Raw genomic sequence first — 17,846 nt, 5'->3', positions numbered from 1 at the left:
AGACTCAGGCGTCTCCCAGGGTCAGGTAGGTACAGTTGGTTCACCCTCAGCGGCACAAGGGCGGCCGGGTGCAGAGAGAGTTAGGCCCAATGTTATCCTATGAGAGGTAGGGGGGCCTTGGTTGGTGGCTGCTGACTAGCAGGCCACGTAGCTGTGGGAGCTGGGCTCCTGGTCACTTATCCAGGGCAAGTGGGGAAGTAGATAGATGTAGAGGTTGCACTGCCAGGGCCACTCGGACGGCTGGGTGCAGGGTGCTTTTGAGCATTCGGGCGCTCAATTGATTTGAATGGGAAATCTCTGGTTTAGAAAAAGACTGCAAGCTCGGGGACGAAGATTCTTCAGGTGCCACCACCACTTCGAGAGGTAAGTTGGGTAGTTGGAGGATAGGTAGGTACCCCGGGATTGGGCACAGGGGGCCGCGGAGCGCCGGGTGCAGGGGTACCTTTTGGTGTCGGGAAATCTTACCCTCTGTTGATCGCGGTTGGGGGGGCACCTGGTTCTGAGGCTGCAGGCTTCTTCAGGAGTGTCGAGGGAGGTCCTTGGGTGCCGGACTCGGGGTCACAGTCGCCGTGGGGTCATCCTTGTGGTCTTTGTTCACTCTGGCACAGGCCAGGCTTGGTGGGTGCAGAGTGTGAAGGGTTCGCGGTTCCGGGCTGCTGCCAGGGATTAGAAGTAGATTTGAGTAGAGCCTCTACTCATGGGAGTCCCAGGGGTTTAGAGTCAAAAGGTAGCCAGGTCCTCCAGGGTTTGTGAGGTTGCTGGCCACAAGAGATGCCGGGTTGGAGCAGGAGCAGGTTCGAGGGTCGACAGGCCAGAGGCTCCAACGTTTGGGAGTTGCACAGCCCTCAGTCTTTTCATGTTTCGCTCAAAGAGTGAAGGGCCCTGTAATTTCTCCTTCTCATTCACATATGAAAAGAATGAGGGCTAATCAAAAAATGAATTAGAGCTGGACGTAGAAATGCAGCAGAAGGGCCAGCAAGCGCATTTCTAAGTTGCTCTATGAAGGATGCTTTTGTACTTGACAGATCAGTTTAATCCTACAGGTGCTCTAAAAGGAAGAATGCATTTGAGTCATCCTTGCTGAAAATCACACAGCCATTTATTCTAGGTTGCACTGAGTTTTCAGTCCTCTCCGCCTGCTAGCTTGTTGTTGCAATATGTCTCAATTCTGGAGAATTGTCTGCTATGCTGAAATGCGTGGCCCAGTTCAAATGTTCATCATATTTCCTGGAAAAATATCAAAAGGAAAACAAAGATTTGGTTTTGGGAAAATAATTTATTACACCTTGTAAAAATCAAAACTTTCACATTTGAGTCAAAAAAAGAGAGGCTAGGTCTCACTATTTTGCTCAGGCTGTTTTACACGTACTGCTCACAGGTGCTGTCCTGCTACCAATGGGCATGGAAGCATTTGGCCTGCTCTGTTTCCAGCCTGGGTCGGTGCACCTCTCGTTACACAACCTGAAATTCTAGAGCTCCCTCTAGAACACCATATTGATGCCCAATGCAGCATGGACACCTGATTAACACAGCTGAGTGCAGCCCAGAACCCCTGAGCTCAAGCAATCCACAAGCCTCTGCCTCCCAAGTAACTAGGACAATAGGCACACGCCACCTTGCCCGGCAAACACTGCAGCTGTCCTAATGATGAAATGCATTCCATAAGTAAGGATAATGATAAAGTAAGGTGGAATGAATTGATGGTTTACCAACCATGTTTCAAGAAAATCAATTTCACTATCCTTCAAAGAAAGGAAAAAAATGTCTTATCAAGAAGCAGTGTGAATATGGGAAGGGCCTTTAAAAAAGATGTGGAGTTTCCTAAAGTAAAAAAGAGGGTTGAACTGATTGAAGGGAGAGAGGAAGTAGGGTCGGAAAGATTGTGACGGGGAAGTGAATACAACATAAATACTAGTATTTAGAGAGTGAGAGACAGGTAGAGGGACAGAAGGGAAAGGAGAGTGAGAGTGAGAGAGAAGAGCCAGGTTAGGGCTGAGTTTCTCTTTATCTGCCAGTGACTCCCTGTAGAAGCTTGCCGGCACAATTTAGGCTGTCCTGTAGGCATCCCTTGTTATGCCGAGCCAGCCAATATTGAGAAAAATAGCATGGGTCACAATGATGGAACTCGTCTGCAACATCGGAAGTTTTAAAGTAGTATGGAGTGGGAGGGCTAGAAGAGTTACCATAAAGAATGAATACACGTCATTCTGTTCTCTAGCCTCAACAGCTGCAAGCGAGGAACTCCTGCTGGCCAAGAAGACCAATGTCAGTTCAGCTTGAACAGGTGAAAGCATGCCTGATTCTGCAAAGGTATGAGATTACACTTTTGCGTCAGAGGTGGTCAGGGGCTATTGCACATTAGGAAACCGTTTATTGAGGTCCAGTTGGATTACTCTATCTTCTACCACCTCAAAATCAGCTGCTCATGCAGTGTTCTATACCGATGAGCTATTTTGGTCCTCCCTGCCCCTTCCAGCTAGTGGGTCCCCTGACTAGGGAAAGTGATTCGAACAGATTTGCATATCTTTTCATAGGAGACTTCTTGACTTATTTTATACTGTGCCAAATCAAGGTAGATTGAGTAATGATCTTGACAGACCTATATTGGAGAACTGCAGTGTGAGAAAGTGGCTCTGTATATACTGTTCCCAAATAGGTACAGGGTGTACAGAGTCCACAGTCCCCAGAGGTTTGGCAGAGGCTAAAGTTAGATATAACCTTACTCTCTAAAGTGGTAGCTTGGTCGAGCAGTAAGGCAGTATCAGAGGACAGTGTAAAGCATTTGTTGCACACACTCAGTCAGCAAATGGTCTCACACACTCAATAACTGAACTCTAGGCCAATGGTTTATCTACAAAAAATATATGCTTGTTTTATTTTAGAACCAACAATAGGTATTAAAATATACTTTCTCAGAATGAGATGCTTTATATAAATACTTTTGCAATATGCAATTGACTTTTGTAGAAAGTTACAAGTGGTTGCAATAGGCAACAACATTTTAAACACAATAATGCATTGAGCTCAATGGAAGTTTCAAGTTATTTGCAACAGATTACTTTTAGGATTACTTTTGGATTTCCAGGACTGGATCCTAGATTCAGTCCTGGGTCAGTACTTGGCATCAAGTGATAAAAGTCGACTTAATTACTGTGATGATTTTTAGAGAATATTTTGCTATTTTAAAAGCTGACAGAAAATATTTCATAGAAAACAGTCTAAGATTCCCTATGGCAGAAAATTCAAGTTGCAGGTATAGTATGTTCTCGTTACTTTTGTAATCCAGTACTGGGTGCCTAGACTCAGTACTGGGACCTTTATCCAAAACAGGTAAGTAATTACGTTTTCAGAAATTATACGATTTTTAAAGAATATTTAAAGTTTGCAGAAATTGACACTTAGAAGAAATTTTACAGAAAAACAGTCAATGATTTCCTACGGGAGAAAATTGGGTTACTGGTAAGTACAGTTGTAAGTATTTTTCAGAGTCAGTGCTGGGCACCAAGATCCAGCACTGGGAGCTCACCTAATAGCAGGTGAGTATTTTCGTTTTCGTTACTCGGCTGATTTTTGGTGAATATTTTAAGTTTTGAAAAGTCCACACTTGGAAGAAATTTCAGGAAAAACCAGTCAATGTTACCCTATGGAGAAGATTGAGTTATCGGTTTAAAGGTAAGTACTCGACTGGCAGAGTTAAGGTTCTGGGCATAGACTCAGGCGTCTCCCAGGGTCAGGTAGGTACAGTTGGTTCACCCTCAGCGGCACAAGGGCGGCCGGGTGCAGAGAGAGTTAGGCCCAATGTTATCCTATGAGAGGTAGGGGGGCCTTGGTTGGTGGCTGCTGACTAGCAGGCCACGTAGCTGTGGGAGCTGGGCTCCTGGTCACTTATCCAGGGCAAGTGGGGAAGTAGATAGATGTAGAGGTTGCACTGCCAGGGCCACTCGGACGGCTGGGTGCAGGGTGCTTTTGAGCATTCGGGCGCTCAATTGATTTGAATGGGAAATCTCTGGTTTAGAAAAAGACTGCAAGCTCGGGGACGAAGATTCTTCAGGTGCCACCACCACTTCGAGAGGTAAGTTGGGTAGTTGGAGGATAGGTAGGTACCCCGGGATTGGGCACAGGGGGCCGCGGAGCGCCGGGTGCAGGGGTACCTTTTGGTGTCGGGAAATCTTACCCTCTGTTGATCGCGGTTGGGGGGGCACCTGGTTCTGAGGCTGCAGGCTTCTTCAGGAGTGTCGAGGGAGGTCCTTGGGTGCCGGACTCGGGGTCACAGTCGCCGTGGGGTCATCCTTGTGGTCTTTGTTCACTCTGGCACAGGCCAGGCTTGGTGGGTGCAGAGTGTGAAGGGTTCGCGGTTCCGGGCTGCTGCCAGGGATTAGAAGTAGATTTGAGTAGAGCCTCTACTCATGGGAGTCCCAGGGGTTTAGAGTCAAAAGGTAGCCAGGTCCTCCAGGGTTTGTGAGGTTGCTGGCCACAAGAGATGCCGGGTTGGAGCAGGAGCAGGTTCGAGGGTCGACAGGCCAGAGGCTCCAACGTTTGGGAGTTGCACAGCCCTCAGTCTTTTCATGTTTCGCTCAAAGAGTGAAGGGCCCTGTAATTTCTCCTTCTCATTCACATATGAAAAGAATGAGGGCTAATCAAAAAATGAATTAGAGCTGGACGTAGAAATGCAGCAGAAGGGCCAGCAAGCGCATTTCTAAGTTGCTCTATGAAGGATGCTTTTGTACTTGACAGATCAGTTTAATCCTACAGGTGCTCTAAAAGGAAGAATGCATTTGAGTCATCCTTGCTGAAAATCACACAGCCATTTATTCTAGGTTGCACTGAGTTTTCAGTCCTCTCCGCCTGCTAGCTTGTTGTTGCAATATGTCTCAATTCTGGAGAATTGTCTGCTATGCTGAAATGCGTGGCCCAGTTCAAATGTTCATCATATTTCCTGGAAAAATATCAAAAGGAAAACAAAGATTTGGTTTTGGGAAAATAATTTATTACACCTTGTAAAAATCAAAACTTTCACATTTGAGTCAAAAAAGAGAGGCTAGGTCTCACTATTTTGCTCAGGCTGTTTTACACGTACTGCTCACAGGTGCTGTCCTGCTACCAATGGGCATGGAAGCATTTGGCCTGCTCTGTTTCCAGCCTGGGTTGGTGCACCTCTCGTTACACAACCTGAAATTCTAGAGCTCCCTCTAGAACACCATATTGATGCCCAATGCAGCATGGACACCTGATTAACACAGCTGAGTGCAGGCCAGAACCCCTGAGCTCAAGCAATCCACAAGCCTCTGCCTCCCAAGTAACTAGGACAATAGGCACACGCCACCTTGCCCGGCAAACACTGCAGCTGTCCTAATGATGAAATGCATTCCATAAGTAAGGATAATGATAAAGTAAGGTGGAATGAATTGATGGTTTACCAACCATGTTTCAAGAAAATCAATTTCACTATCCTTCAAAGAAAGGAAAAAAATGTCTTATCAAGAAGCAGTGTGAATATGGGAAGGGCCTTTAAAAAAGATGTGGAGTTTCCTAAAGTAAAAAAGAGGGTTGAACTGATTGAAGGGAGAGAGGAAGTAGGGTCGGAAAGATTGTGACGGGGAAGTGAATACAACATAAATACTAGTATTTAGAGAGTGAGAGACAGGTAGAGGGACAGAAGGGAAAGGAGAGTGAGAGTGAGAGAGAAGAGCCAGGTTAGGGCTGAGTTTCTCTTTATCTGCCAGTGACTCCCTGTAGAAGCTTGCCGGCACAATTTAGGCTGTCCTGTAGGCATCCCTTGTTATGCCGAGCCAGCCAATATTGAGAAAAATAGCATGGGTCACAATGATGGAACTCGTCTGCAACATCGGAAGTTTTATAGTAGTATGGAGTGGGAGGGCTAGAAGAGTTACCATAAAGAATGAATACACGTCATTCTGTTCTCTAGCCTCAACAGCTGCAAGAGAGGAACTCCTGCTGGCCAAGAAGACCAATGTCAGTTCAGCTTGAACAGGTGAAAGCATGCCTGATTCTGCAAAGGTATGAGATTACACTTTTGCGTCAGAGGTGGTCAGGGGCTATTGCACATTAGGAAACCGTTTATTGAGGTCCAGTTGGATTACTCTATCTTCTACCACCTCAAAATCAGCTGCTCATGCAGTGTTCTATACCGATGAGCTATTTTGGTCCTCCCTGCCCCTTCCAGCTAGTGGGTCCCCTGACTAGGGAAAGTGATTCGAACAGATTTGCATATCTTTTCATAGGAGACTTCTTGACTTATTTTATACTGTGCCAAATCAAGGTAGATTGAGTAATGATCTTGACAGACCTATATTGGAGAACTGCAGTGTGAGAAAGTGGCTCTGTATATACTGTTCCCAAATAGGTACAGGGTGTACAGAGTCCACAGTCCCCAGAGGTTTGGCAGAGGCTAAAGTTAGATATAACCTTACTCTCTAAAGTGGTAGCTTGGTCGAGCAGTAAGGCAGTATCAGAGGACAGTGTAAAGCATTTGTTGCACACACTCAGTCAGCAAATGGTCTCACACACTCAATAACTGAACTCTAGGCCAATGGTTTATCTACAAAAAAATATATGCTTGTTTTATTTTAGAACCAACAATAGGTATTAAAATATACTTTCTCAGAATGAGATGCTTTATATAAATACTTTTGCAATATGCAATTGAGTTTTGTAGAAAGTTACAAGTGGTTGCAATAGGCAACAACATTTTAAACACAATAATGCATTGAGCTCAATGGAAGTTTCAAGTTATTTGCAACAGATTACTTTTAGGATTACTTTTGGATTTCCAGGACTGGATCCTAGATTCAGCCCTGGGTCAGTACTTGGAATCAAGTGATAAAAGTCGACTTAATTACTGTGATGATTTTTAGACAATATTTTGCTATTTTAAAAGTTGACAGAAAATATTTCATAGAAAACAGTCTAAGATTCCCTATGGCAGAAAATTCAAGTTGCAGGTATAGTATGTTCTCGTTACTTTTGTAATCCAGTACTGGGTGCCTAGACTCAGTACTGGGACCTTTATCCAAAACAGGTAAGTAATTACGTTTTCAGAAATTATACGATTTTTAAAGAATATTTAAAGTTTGCAGAAATTGACACTTAGAAGAAATTTCACAGAAAAACAGTCAATGATTTCCTACGGGAGAAAATTGGGTTACTGGTAAGTACAGTTGTAAGTATTTTTCAGAGTCAGTGCTGGGCACCAAGATCCAGCACTGGGAGCTCACCTAATAGCAGGTGAGTATTTTCGTTTTCATTACTCGGCTGATTTTTGGTGAATATTTTAAGTTTTGAAAAGTCCACACTTGGAAGAAATTTCAGGAAAAACCAGTCAATGTTACCCTAAGGAGATGATTGAGTTATCGGTTTAAAGGTAAGTACTCGACTGGCAGAGTTAAGGTTCTGGGCATAGACTCAGGTGTCTCCCAGGGTCAGGTAGGTACAGTTGGTTCACCCTCAGCGGCACAAGGGCGGCCGGGTGCAGAGAGAGTTAGGCCCAATGTTATCCTATGAGAGGTAGGGGGGCCTTGGTTGGTGGCTGCTGACTAGCAGGCCACGTGGCTGTGGGAGCTGGGCTCCTGGTCACTTATCCAGGGCAAGTGGGGAAGTAGATAGATGTAGAGGTTGCACTGCCAGGGCCACTCGGACGGCTGGGTGCAGGGTGCTTTTGAGCATTCGGGCGCTCAATTGATTTGAATGGGAAATCTCTGGTTTAGAAAAAGACTGCAAGCTCGGGGACGAAGATTCTTCAGGTGCCACCACCACTTCGAGAGGTAAGTTGGGTAGTTGGAGGATAGGTAGGTACCCCGGGATTGGGCACAGGGGGCCGCGGAGCGCCGGGTGCAGGGGTACCTTTTGGTGTCGGGAAATCTTACCCTCTGTTGATCACGGTTGGGGGGGCACCTGGTTCTGAGGCTGAGGGCTTCTTCAGGAGTGTCGAGGGAGGTCCTTGGGTGCCGGACTCGGGGTCACAGTCGCCGTGGGGTCGTCCTTATGGTCTTTGTTCACTCTGGCACAGGCCAGGCTTGGTGGGTGCAGAGTGTGAAGGGTTCGCGGTTCCGGGCTGCTGCCAGGGATTAGAAGTAGATTTGAGTAGAGCCTCTACTCATGGGAGTCCCAGGGGTTTAGAGTCAAAAGGTAGCCAGGTCCTCCAGGGTTTGTGAGGTTGCTGGCCACAAGAGATGCCGGGTTGGAGCAGGAGCAGGTTCGAGGGTCGACAGGCCAGAGGCTCCAACGTTTGGGAGTTGCACAGCCCTCAGTCTTTTCATGTTTCGCTCAAAGAGTGAAGGGCCCTGTAATTTCTCCTTCTCATTCACATATGAAAAGAATGAGGGCTAATCAAAAAATGAATTAGAGCTGGACGTAGAAATGCAGCAGAAGGGCCAGAAAGCGCATTTCTAAGTTGCTCTATGAAGGATGCTTTTGTACTTGACAGATCAGTTTAATCCTACAGGTGCTCTAAAAGGAAGAATGCATTTGAGTCATCCTTGCTGAAAATCACACAGCCATTTATTCTAGGTTGCACTGAGTTTTCAGTCCTCTCCGCCTGCTAGCTTGTTGTTGCAATATGTCTCAATTCTGGAGAATTGTCTGCTATGCTGAAATGCGTGGCCCAGTTCAAATGTTCATCATATTTCCTGGAAAAATATCAAAAGGAAAACAAAGATTTGGTTTTGGGAAAATAATTTATTACAGCTTGTAAAAATCAAAACTTTCACATTTGAGTCAAAAAAGAGAGGCTAGGTCTCACTATTTTGCTCAGGCTGTTTTACACGTACTGCTCACAGGTGCTGTCCTGCTACCAATGGGCATGGAAGCTTTGGCCTGCTCTGTTTCCAGCCTGGGTCGGTGCACCTCTCGTTACACAACCTGAAATTCTAGAGCTCCCTCTAGAACACCATATTGATGCCCAATGCAGCATGGACACCTGATCAACACAGCTGAGTGCAGCCCAGAACCCCTGAGCTCAAGCAATCCACAAGCCTCTGCCTCCCAAGTAACTAGGACAACATGCACACGCCACCTTGCCCGGCAAACACTGCAGCTGTCCTAATGATGAAATGCATTCCATTAGTAAGGATAATGATAAAGTAAGGTGGAATGAATTGATGGTTTACCAACCATGTTTCAAGAAAATCAATTTCACTATCCTTCAAAGAAAGGAAAAAAATGTCTTATCAAGAAGCAGTGTGAATATGGGAAGGGCCTTTAAAAAAGATGTGGAGTTTCCTAAAGTAAAAAAGAGGGTTGAACTGATTGAAGGGAGAGAGGAAGTAGGGTCGGAAAGATTGTGACGGGGAAGTGAATACAACATAAATACTAGTATTTAGAGAGTGAGAGACAGGTAGAGGGACAGAAGGGAAAGGAGAGTGAGAGAGAAGAGCCAGGTTAGGGCTGAGTTTCTTTTTATCTGCCAGTGACTCCCTGTAGAAGCTTGCCGGCACAATTTAGGCTGTCCTGTAGGCTTCCCTTGTTATGCCGAGCCAGCCAATATTGAGAAAAATAGCATGGGTCACAATGATGGAACTCGTCTGCAACATCGGAAGTTTTAAAGTAGTATGGAGTGGGAGGGCTAGAAGAGTTACCATAAAGAATGAATACACGTCATTCTGTTCTCTAGCCTCAACAGCTGCAAGAGAGGAACTCCTGCTGGCCAAGAAGACCAATGTCAGTTCAGCTTGAACAGGTGAAAGCATGCCTGATTCTGCAAAGGTATGAGATTACACTTTTGCGTCAGAGGTGGTCAGGGGCTATTGCACATTAGGAAACCGTTTATTGAGGTCCAGTTGGATTACTCTATCTTCTACCACCTCAAAATCAGCTGCTCATGCAGTGTTCTATACCAATGAGCTATTTTGGTCCTCCCTGCCCCTTCCAGCTAGTGGGTCCCCTGACTAGGGAAAGTGATTCGAACAGATTTGCATATCTTTTCATAGGAGACTTCTTGACTTATTTTATACTGTGCCAAATCAAGGTAGATTGAGTAATGATCTTGACAGACCTATATTGGAGAACTGCAGTGTGAGAAAGTGGCTCTGTATATACTGTTCCCAAATAGGTACAGGGTGTACAGAGTCCACAGTCCCCAGAGGTTTGGCAGAGGCTAAAGTTAGATATAACCTTACTCTCTAAAGTGGTAGCTTGGTCGAGCAGTAAGGCAGTATCAGAGGACAGTGTAAAGCATTTGTTGCACACACTCAGTCAGCAAATGGTCTCACACACTCAATAACTGAACTCTAGGCAAATGGTTTATCTCCAAAAAAATATATGCTTGTTTTATTTTAGAACCAACAATAGGTATTAAAATATACTTTCTCAGAATGAGATGCTTTATATAAATACTTTTGCAATATGCAATTGAGTTTTGTAGAAAGTTACAAGTGGTTGCAATAGGCAACAACATTTTAAACACAATAATGCATTGAGCTCAATGGAAGTTTCAAGTTATTTGCAACAGATTACTTTTAGGATTACTTTTGGATTTCCAGGACTGGATCCTAGATTCAGTCCTGGGTCAGTACTTGGAATCAAGTGATAAAAGTCGACTTAATTACTGTGATGATTTTTAGACAATATTTTGCTATTTTAAAAGCTGACAGAAAATATTTCATAGAAAACAGTCTAAGATTCCCTATGGCAGAAAATTCAAGTTGCAGGTATAGTATGTTCTCGTTACTTTTGTAATCCAGTACTGGGTGCCTAGACTCAGTACTGGGACCTTTACCCAAAACAGGTAAGTAATTACGTTTTCAGAAATTATACGATTTTTAAAGAATATTTAAAGTTTGCAGAAAATTGACACTTAGAAGAAATTTCACAGAAAAACAGTCAATGATTTCCTACGGGAGAAAATTGGGTTACTGGTAAGTACAGTTGTAAGTATTTTTCAGAGTCAGTGCTGGGCACCAAGATCCAGCACTGGGAGCTCACCTAATAGCAGGTGAGTATTTTCGTTTTCGTTACTCGGCTGATTTTTGGTGAATATTTTAAGTTTTGGAAAGTCCACACTTGGAAGAAATTTCAGGAAAAACCAGTCAATGTTACCCTATGGAGAAGATTGAGTTATCGGTTTAAAGGTAAGTACTCGACTGGCAGAGTTAAGGTTCTGGGCATAGACTCAGGCGTCTCCCAGGGTCAGGTAGGTACAGTTGGTTCACCCTCAGCGGCACAAGGGCGGCCGGGTGCAGAGAGAGTTAGGCCCAATGTTATCCTATGAGAGGTAGGGGGGCCTTGGTTGGTGGCTGCTGACTAGCAGGCCACGTGGCTGTGGGAGCTGGGCTCCTGGTCACTTATCCAGGGCAAGTGGGGAAGTAGATAGATGTAGAGGTTGCACTGCCAGGGCCACTCGGACGGCTGGGTGCAGGGTGCTTTTGAGCATTCGGGCGCTCAATTGATTTGAATGGGAAATCTCTGGTTTAGAAAAAGACTGCAAGCTCGGGGACGAAGATTCTTCAGGTGCCACCACCACTTCCAGAGGTAATTTGGGTAGTTGGAGGATAGGTAGGTACCCCGGGATTGGGCACAGGGGGCCGCGGAGTGCCGGGTGCAGGGGTACCTTTTGGTGTCGGGAAATCTTACCCTCTGTTGATCGCGGTTGGGGGGGCACCTGGTTCTGAGGCTGCAGGCTTCTTCAGGAGTGTCGAGGGAGGTCCTTGGGTGCCGGACTCGGGGTCACAGTCGCCGTGGGGTCATCCTTGTGGTCTTTGTTCACTCTGGCACAGGCCAGGCTTGGTGGGTGCAGAGTGTGAAGGGTTCGCGGTTCCGGGCTGGTGCCAGGGATTAGAAGTAGATTTGAGTAGAGCCTCTACTCATGGGAGTCCCAGGGGTTTAGAGTCAAAAGGTAGCCAGGTCCTCCAGGGTTTGTGAGGTGCTGGCCACAAGAGATGCCGGGTTGGAGCAGGAGCAGGTTCGAGGGTCGACAGGCCAGAGGCTCCAACGTTTGGGAGTTGCACAGCCCTCAGTCTTTTCATGTTTCGCTCAAAGAGTGAAGGGCCCTGTAATTTCTCCTTCTCATTCACATATGAAAAGAATGAGGGCTAATCAAAAAATGAATTAGAGCTGGACGTAGAAATGCAGCAGAAGGGCCAGCAAGCGCATTTCTAAGTTGCTCTATGAAGGATGCTTTTGTACTTGACAGATCAGTTTAATCCTACAGGTGCTCTAAAAGGAAGAATGCATTTGAGTCATCCTTGCTGAAAATCACACAGCCATTTATTCTAGGTTGCACTGAGTTTTCAGTCCTCTCCGCCTGCTAGCTTGTTGTTGCAATATGTCTCAATTCTGGAGAATTGTCTGCTATGCTGAAATGCGTGGCCCAGTTCAAATGTTCATCATATTTCCTGGAAAAATATCAAAAGGAAAACAAAGATTTGGTTTTGGGAAAATAATTTATTACACCTTGTAAAAATCAAAACTTTCACATTTGAGTCAAAAAAGAGAGGCTAGGTCTCACTATTTTCTCAGGCTGTTTAACACGTACTGCTCACAGGTGCTGTCCTGCTACCAATGGGCATGGAAGCTTTGGCCTGCTCTGTTTCCAGCCTGGGTCGGTGCACCTCTCGTTACACAACCTGAAATTCTAGAGCTCCCTCTAGAACACCATATTGATGCCCAATGCAGCATGGACACCTGATCAACACAGCTGAGTGCAGCCCAGAACCCCTGGGCTCAAGAAATCCACAAGCCTATGCCTCCCAAGTAACTAGGACAACAGGCACACGCCACCTTGCCCGGCAAACACTGCAGCTGTCCTAATGATGAAATGCATTCCATAAGTAAGGATAATGATAAAGTAAGGTGGAATGAATTGATGGTTTACCAACCATGTTTCAAGAAAATCAATTTCACTATCCTTCAAAGAAAGGAAAAAAATGTCTTATCAAGAAGCAGTGTGAATATGGGAAGGGCCTTTAAAAAAGATGTGGAGTTTCCTTAAGTAAAAAAGAGGGTTGAACTGATTGAAGGGAGAGAGGAAGTAGGGTCGGAAAGATTGTGACGGGGAAGTGAATACAACATAAATACTAGTATTTAGAGAGTGAGAGACAGGTAGAGGGACAGAAGGGAAAGGAGAGTGAGAGTGAGAGAGAAGAGCCAGGTTAGGGCTGAGTTTCTCTTTATCTGCCAGTGACTCCCTGTAGAAGCTTGCTGGCACAATTTAGGCTGTCCTGTAGGCATCCCTTGTTATGCCGAGCCAGCCAATATTGAGAAAAATAGCATGGGTCACAATGATGGAACTCGTCTGCAACTTCGGAAGTTTTAAAGTGGTATGGAGTGGGAGGGCTAGAAGAGTTACCATAAAGAATGAATACACGTCATTCTGTTCTCTAGCCTCAACAGCTGCAAGAGAGGAACTCCTGCTGGCCAAGAAGACCAATGTCAGTTCAGCTTGAACAGGTGAAAGCATGCCTGATTCTGCAAAGGTATGAGATTACACTTTTGCGTCAGAGGTGGTCAGGGGCTATTGCACATTAGGAAACCGTTTATTGAGGTCCAGTTGGATTACTCTATCTTCTACCACCTCAAAATCAGCTGCTCATGCAGTGTTCTATACCGATGAGCTATTTTGGTCCTCCCTGCCCCTTCCAGCTAGTGGGTCCCCTGACTAGGGAAAGTGATTCGAACAGATTTGCATATCTTTTCATAGGAGACTTCTTGACTTATTTTATACTGTGCCAAATCAAGGTAGATTGAGTAATGATCTTGACAGACCTATATTGGAGAACTGCAGTGTGAGAAAGTGGCTCTGTATATACTGTTCCCAAATAGGTACAGGGTGTACAGAGTCCACAGTCCCCAGAGGTTTGGCAGAGGCTAAAGTTAGATATAACCTTACTCTCTAAAGTGGTAGCTTGGTCGAGCAGTAAGGCAGTATCAGAGGACAGTGTAAAGCATTTGTTGCACACACTCAGTCAGCAAATGGTCTCACACACTCAATAACTGAACTCTAGGCCAATGGTTTATCTAAAAAAAATATATGCTTGTTTTATTTTAGAACCAACAATAGGTATTAAAATATACTTTCTCAGAATGAGATGCTTTATATAAATACTTTTGCAATATGCAATTGACTTTTGTAGAAAGTTACAAGTGGTTGCAATAGGCAACAACATTTTAAACACAATAATGCATTGAGCTCAATGGAAGTTTCAATTTATTTGCAACAGATTACTTTTAGGATTACTTTTGGATTTCCAGGACTGGATCCTAGATTCAGTCCTGGGTCAGTACTTGGAATCAAGTGATAAAAGTCGACTTAATTACTGTGATGATTTTTAGACAATATTTTGCTATTTTAAAAGCTGACAGAAAATATTTCATAGAAAACAGTCTAAGATTCCCTATGGCAGAAAATTCAAGTTGCAGGTATAGTATGTTCTCGTTACTTTTGTAATCCAGTACTGGGTGCCTAGACTCAGTACTGGGACCTTTATCCAAAACAGGTAAGTAATTACGTTTTCAGAAATTATACGATTTTTAAAGAATATTTAAAGTTTGCAGAAATTGACACTTAGAAGAAATTTTACAGAAAAACAGTCAATGATTTCCTATGGGAGAAAATTGGGTTACTGGTAAGTACAGTTGTAAGTATTTTTCAGAGTCAGTGCTGGGCACCAAGATCCAGCACTGGGAGCTCACCTAATAGCAGGTGAGTATTTTCGTTTTCGTTACTCGGCTGATTTTTGGTGAATATTTTAAGTTTTGAAAAGTCCACACTTGGAAGAAATTTCAGGAAAAACCAGTCAATGTTACCCTATGGAGAAGATTGAGTTATCGGTTTAAAGGTAAGTACTCGACTGGCAGAGTTAAGGTTCTGGGCATAGACTCAGGCGTCTCCCAGGGTCAGGTAGGTACAGTTGGTTCACCCTCAGCGGCACAAGGGCGGCCGGGTGCAGAGAGAGTTAGGCCCAATGTTATCCTATGAGAGGTAGGGGGGCCTTGGTTGGTGGCTGCTGACTAGCAGGCCACGTGGCTGTGGGAGCTGGGCTCCTGGTCACTTATCCAGGGCAAGTGGGGAAGTAGATAGATGTAGAGGTTGCACTGCCAGGGCCACTCGGACGGCTGGGTGCAGGGTGCTTTTGAGCATTCGGGCGCTCAATTGATTTGAATGGGAAATCTCTGGTTTAGAAAAAGACTGCAAGCTCGGGGACGAAGATTCTTCAGGTGCCACCACCACTTCGAGAGGTAAGTTGGGTAGTTGGAGGATAGGTAGGTACCCCGGGATTGGGCACAGGGGGCCGCGGAGCGCCGGGTGCAGGGGTACCTTTTGGTGTCGGGAAATCTTACCCTCTGTTGATCGCGGTTGGGGGGGCACCTGGTTCTGAGGCTGCAGGCTTCTTCAGGAGTGTCGAGGGAGGTCCTTGGGTGCCGGACTCGGGGTCACAGTCGCCGTGGGGTCATCCTTGTGGTCTTTGTTCACTCTGGCACAGGCCAGGCTTGGTGGGTGCAGAGTGTGAAGGGTTCGCGGTTCCGGGCTGCTGCCAGGGATTAGAAGTAGATTTGAGTAGAGCCTCTACTCATGGGAGTCCCAGGGGTTTAGAGTCAAAAGGTAGCCAGGTCCTCCAGGGTTTGTGAGGTTGCTGGCCACAAGAGATGCCGGGTTGGAGCAGGAGCAGGTTCGAGGGTCGACAGGCCAGAGGCTCCAACGTTTGGGAGTTGCACAGCCCTCAGTCTTTTCATGTTTCGCTCAAAGAGTGAAGGGCCCTGTAATTTCTCCTTCTCATTCACATATGAAAAGAATGAGGGCTAATCAAAAAATGAATTAGAGCTGGACGTAGAAATGCAGCAGAAGGGCCAGCAAGCGCATTTCTAAGTTGCTCTATGAAGGATGCTTTTGTACTTGACAGATCAGTTTAATCCTACAGGTGCTCTAAAAGGAAGAATGCATTTGAGTCATCCTTGCTGAAAATCACACAGCCATTTATTCTAGGTTGCACTGAGTTTTCAGTCCTCTCCGCCTGCTAGCTTGTTGTTGCAATATGTCTCAATTCTGGAGAATTGTCTGCTATGCTGAAATGCGTGGCCCAGTTCAAATGTTCATCATATTTCCTGGAAAAATATCAAAAGGAAAACAAAGATTTGGTTTTGGGAAAATAATTTATTACACCTTGTAAAAATCAAAACTTTCACATTTGAGTCAAAAAAGAGAGGCTAGGTCTCACTATTTTGCTCAGGCTGTTTTACACGCACTGCTCACAGGTGCTGTCCTGCTACCAATAGGCATGGAAGCTTTGGCCTGCTCTGTTTCCAGCCTGGGTCAGTGCACCTCTCGTTACACAACCTGAAATTCTAGAGCTCCCTCTAGAACACCATATTGATGCCCAATGGAGCATGGACACCTGATCAACACAGCTGAGTGCAGCCCAGAACCCCTGGGCTCAAGCAATCCACAAGCCTCTGCCTCCCAAGTAACTAGGACAACAGGCACACGCCACCTTGCCCGGCAAACACTGCAGCTGTCCTAATGATGAAATGCATTCCATAAGTAAGGATAATGATAAAGTAAGGTGGAATGAATTGATGGTTTACCAACCATGTTTCAAGAAAATCAATTTCACTATCCTTCAAAGAAAGGAAAAAAATGTCTTATCAAGAAGCAGTGTGAATATGGGAAGGGCCTTTAAAAAAGATGTGGAGTTTCCTAAAGTAAAAAAGAGGGTTGAACTGATTGAAGGGAGAGAGGAAGTAGGGTCGGAAAGATTGTGACGGGGAAGTGAATACAACATAAATACTAGTATTTAGAGAGTGAGAGACAGGTAGAGGGACAGAAGGGAAAGGAGAGTGAGAGTGAGAGAGAAGAGCCAGGTTAGGGCTGAGTTTCTCTTTATCTGCCAGTGACTCCCTGTAGAAGCTTGCTGGCACAATTTAGGCTGTCCTGTAGGCATCCCTTGTTATGCCGAGCCAGCCAATATTGAGAAAAATAGCATGGGTCACAATGATGGAACTCGTCTGCAACTTCGGAAGTTTTAAAGTGGTATGGAGTGGGAGGGCTAGAAGAGTTACCATAAAGAATGAATACACGTCATTCTGTTCTCTAGCCTCAACAGCTGCAAGAGAGGAACTCCTGCTGGCCAAGAAGACCAATGTCAGTTCAGCTTGAACAGGTGAAAGCATGCCTGATTCTGCAAAGGTATGAGATTACACTTTTGCGTCAGAGGTGGTCAGGGGCTATTGCACATTAGGAAACCGTTTATTGTGGTCCAGTTGGATTACTCTATCTTCTACCACCTCAAAATCAGCTGCTCATGCAGTGTTCTATACCGATGAGCTATTTTGGTCCTCCCTGCCCCTTCCAGCTAGTGGGTCCCCTGACTAGGGAAAGTGATTCGAACAGATTTGCATATCTTTTCATAGGAGACTTCTTGACTTATTTTATACTGTGCCAAATCAAGGTAGATTGAGTAATGATCTTGACAGACCTATATTGGAGAACTGCAGTGTGAGAAAGTGGCTCTGTATATACTGTTCCCAAATAGGTACAGGGTGTACAGAGTCCACAGTCCCCAGAGGTTTGGCAGAGGCTAAAGTTAGATATAACCTTACTCTCTAAAGTGGTAGCTTGGTCGAGCAGTAAGGCAGTATCAGAGGACAGTGTAAAGCATTTGTTGCACACACTCAGTCAGCAAATGGTCTCACACACTCAATAACTGAACTCTAGGCCAATGGTTTATCTACAAAAAAATATATGCTTGTTTTATTTTAGAACCAACAATAGGTATTAAAATATACTTTCTCAGAATGAGATGCTTTATATAAATACTTTTGCAATATGCAATTGAGTTTTGTAGAAAGTTACAAGTGGTTGCAATAGGCAACAACATTTTAAACACAATAATGCATTG

At 45.0% G+C, this 17,846-nt stretch overlaps 5 non-coding genes across 5 annotated transcripts; all 5 read right to left on the bottom strand.

Moving 5' to 3' along the window:
* Positions 1–1,324: 1,324 nt before the first annotated feature.
* On the bottom strand, positions 1,325–1,625 carry LOC146854725 (signal recognition particle RNA). The gene has a single exon (XR_014981696.1).
* Positions 1,626–5,032: 3,407 nt separating this feature from the next.
* On the bottom strand, positions 5,033–5,333 carry LOC146854724 (signal recognition particle RNA). Its single transcript, XR_014981751.1, has one exon.
* A 3,408-nt stretch (positions 5,334–8,741) lies between these two features.
* Positions 8,742–9,041, bottom strand: LOC146854723 (signal recognition particle RNA). Its single transcript, XR_014981551.1, has one exon.
* Positions 9,042–12,443: 3,402 nt separating this feature from the next.
* On the bottom strand, positions 12,444–12,742 carry LOC146854722 (signal recognition particle RNA). The gene has a single exon (XR_014981770.1).
* Positions 12,743–16,149: 3,407 nt separating this feature from the next.
* On the bottom strand, positions 16,150–16,449 carry LOC146854721 (signal recognition particle RNA). The gene has a single exon (XR_014959249.1).
* Between the last annotated feature and the right edge of the window lie 1,397 nt (positions 16,450–17,846).

This window comes from Triturus cristatus, chromosome 4_1 (genome assembly GCF_964204655.1).
Source record: "Triturus cristatus chromosome 4_1, aTriCri1.1, whole genome shotgun sequence".
Classification (NCBI taxonomy): Eukaryota; Metazoa; Chordata; class Amphibia; order Caudata; family Salamandridae; genus Triturus; species Triturus cristatus.
Note: the sequence above shows the minus strand (reverse complement) of the source record. Positions and strands in the feature narration are given on the sequence as shown.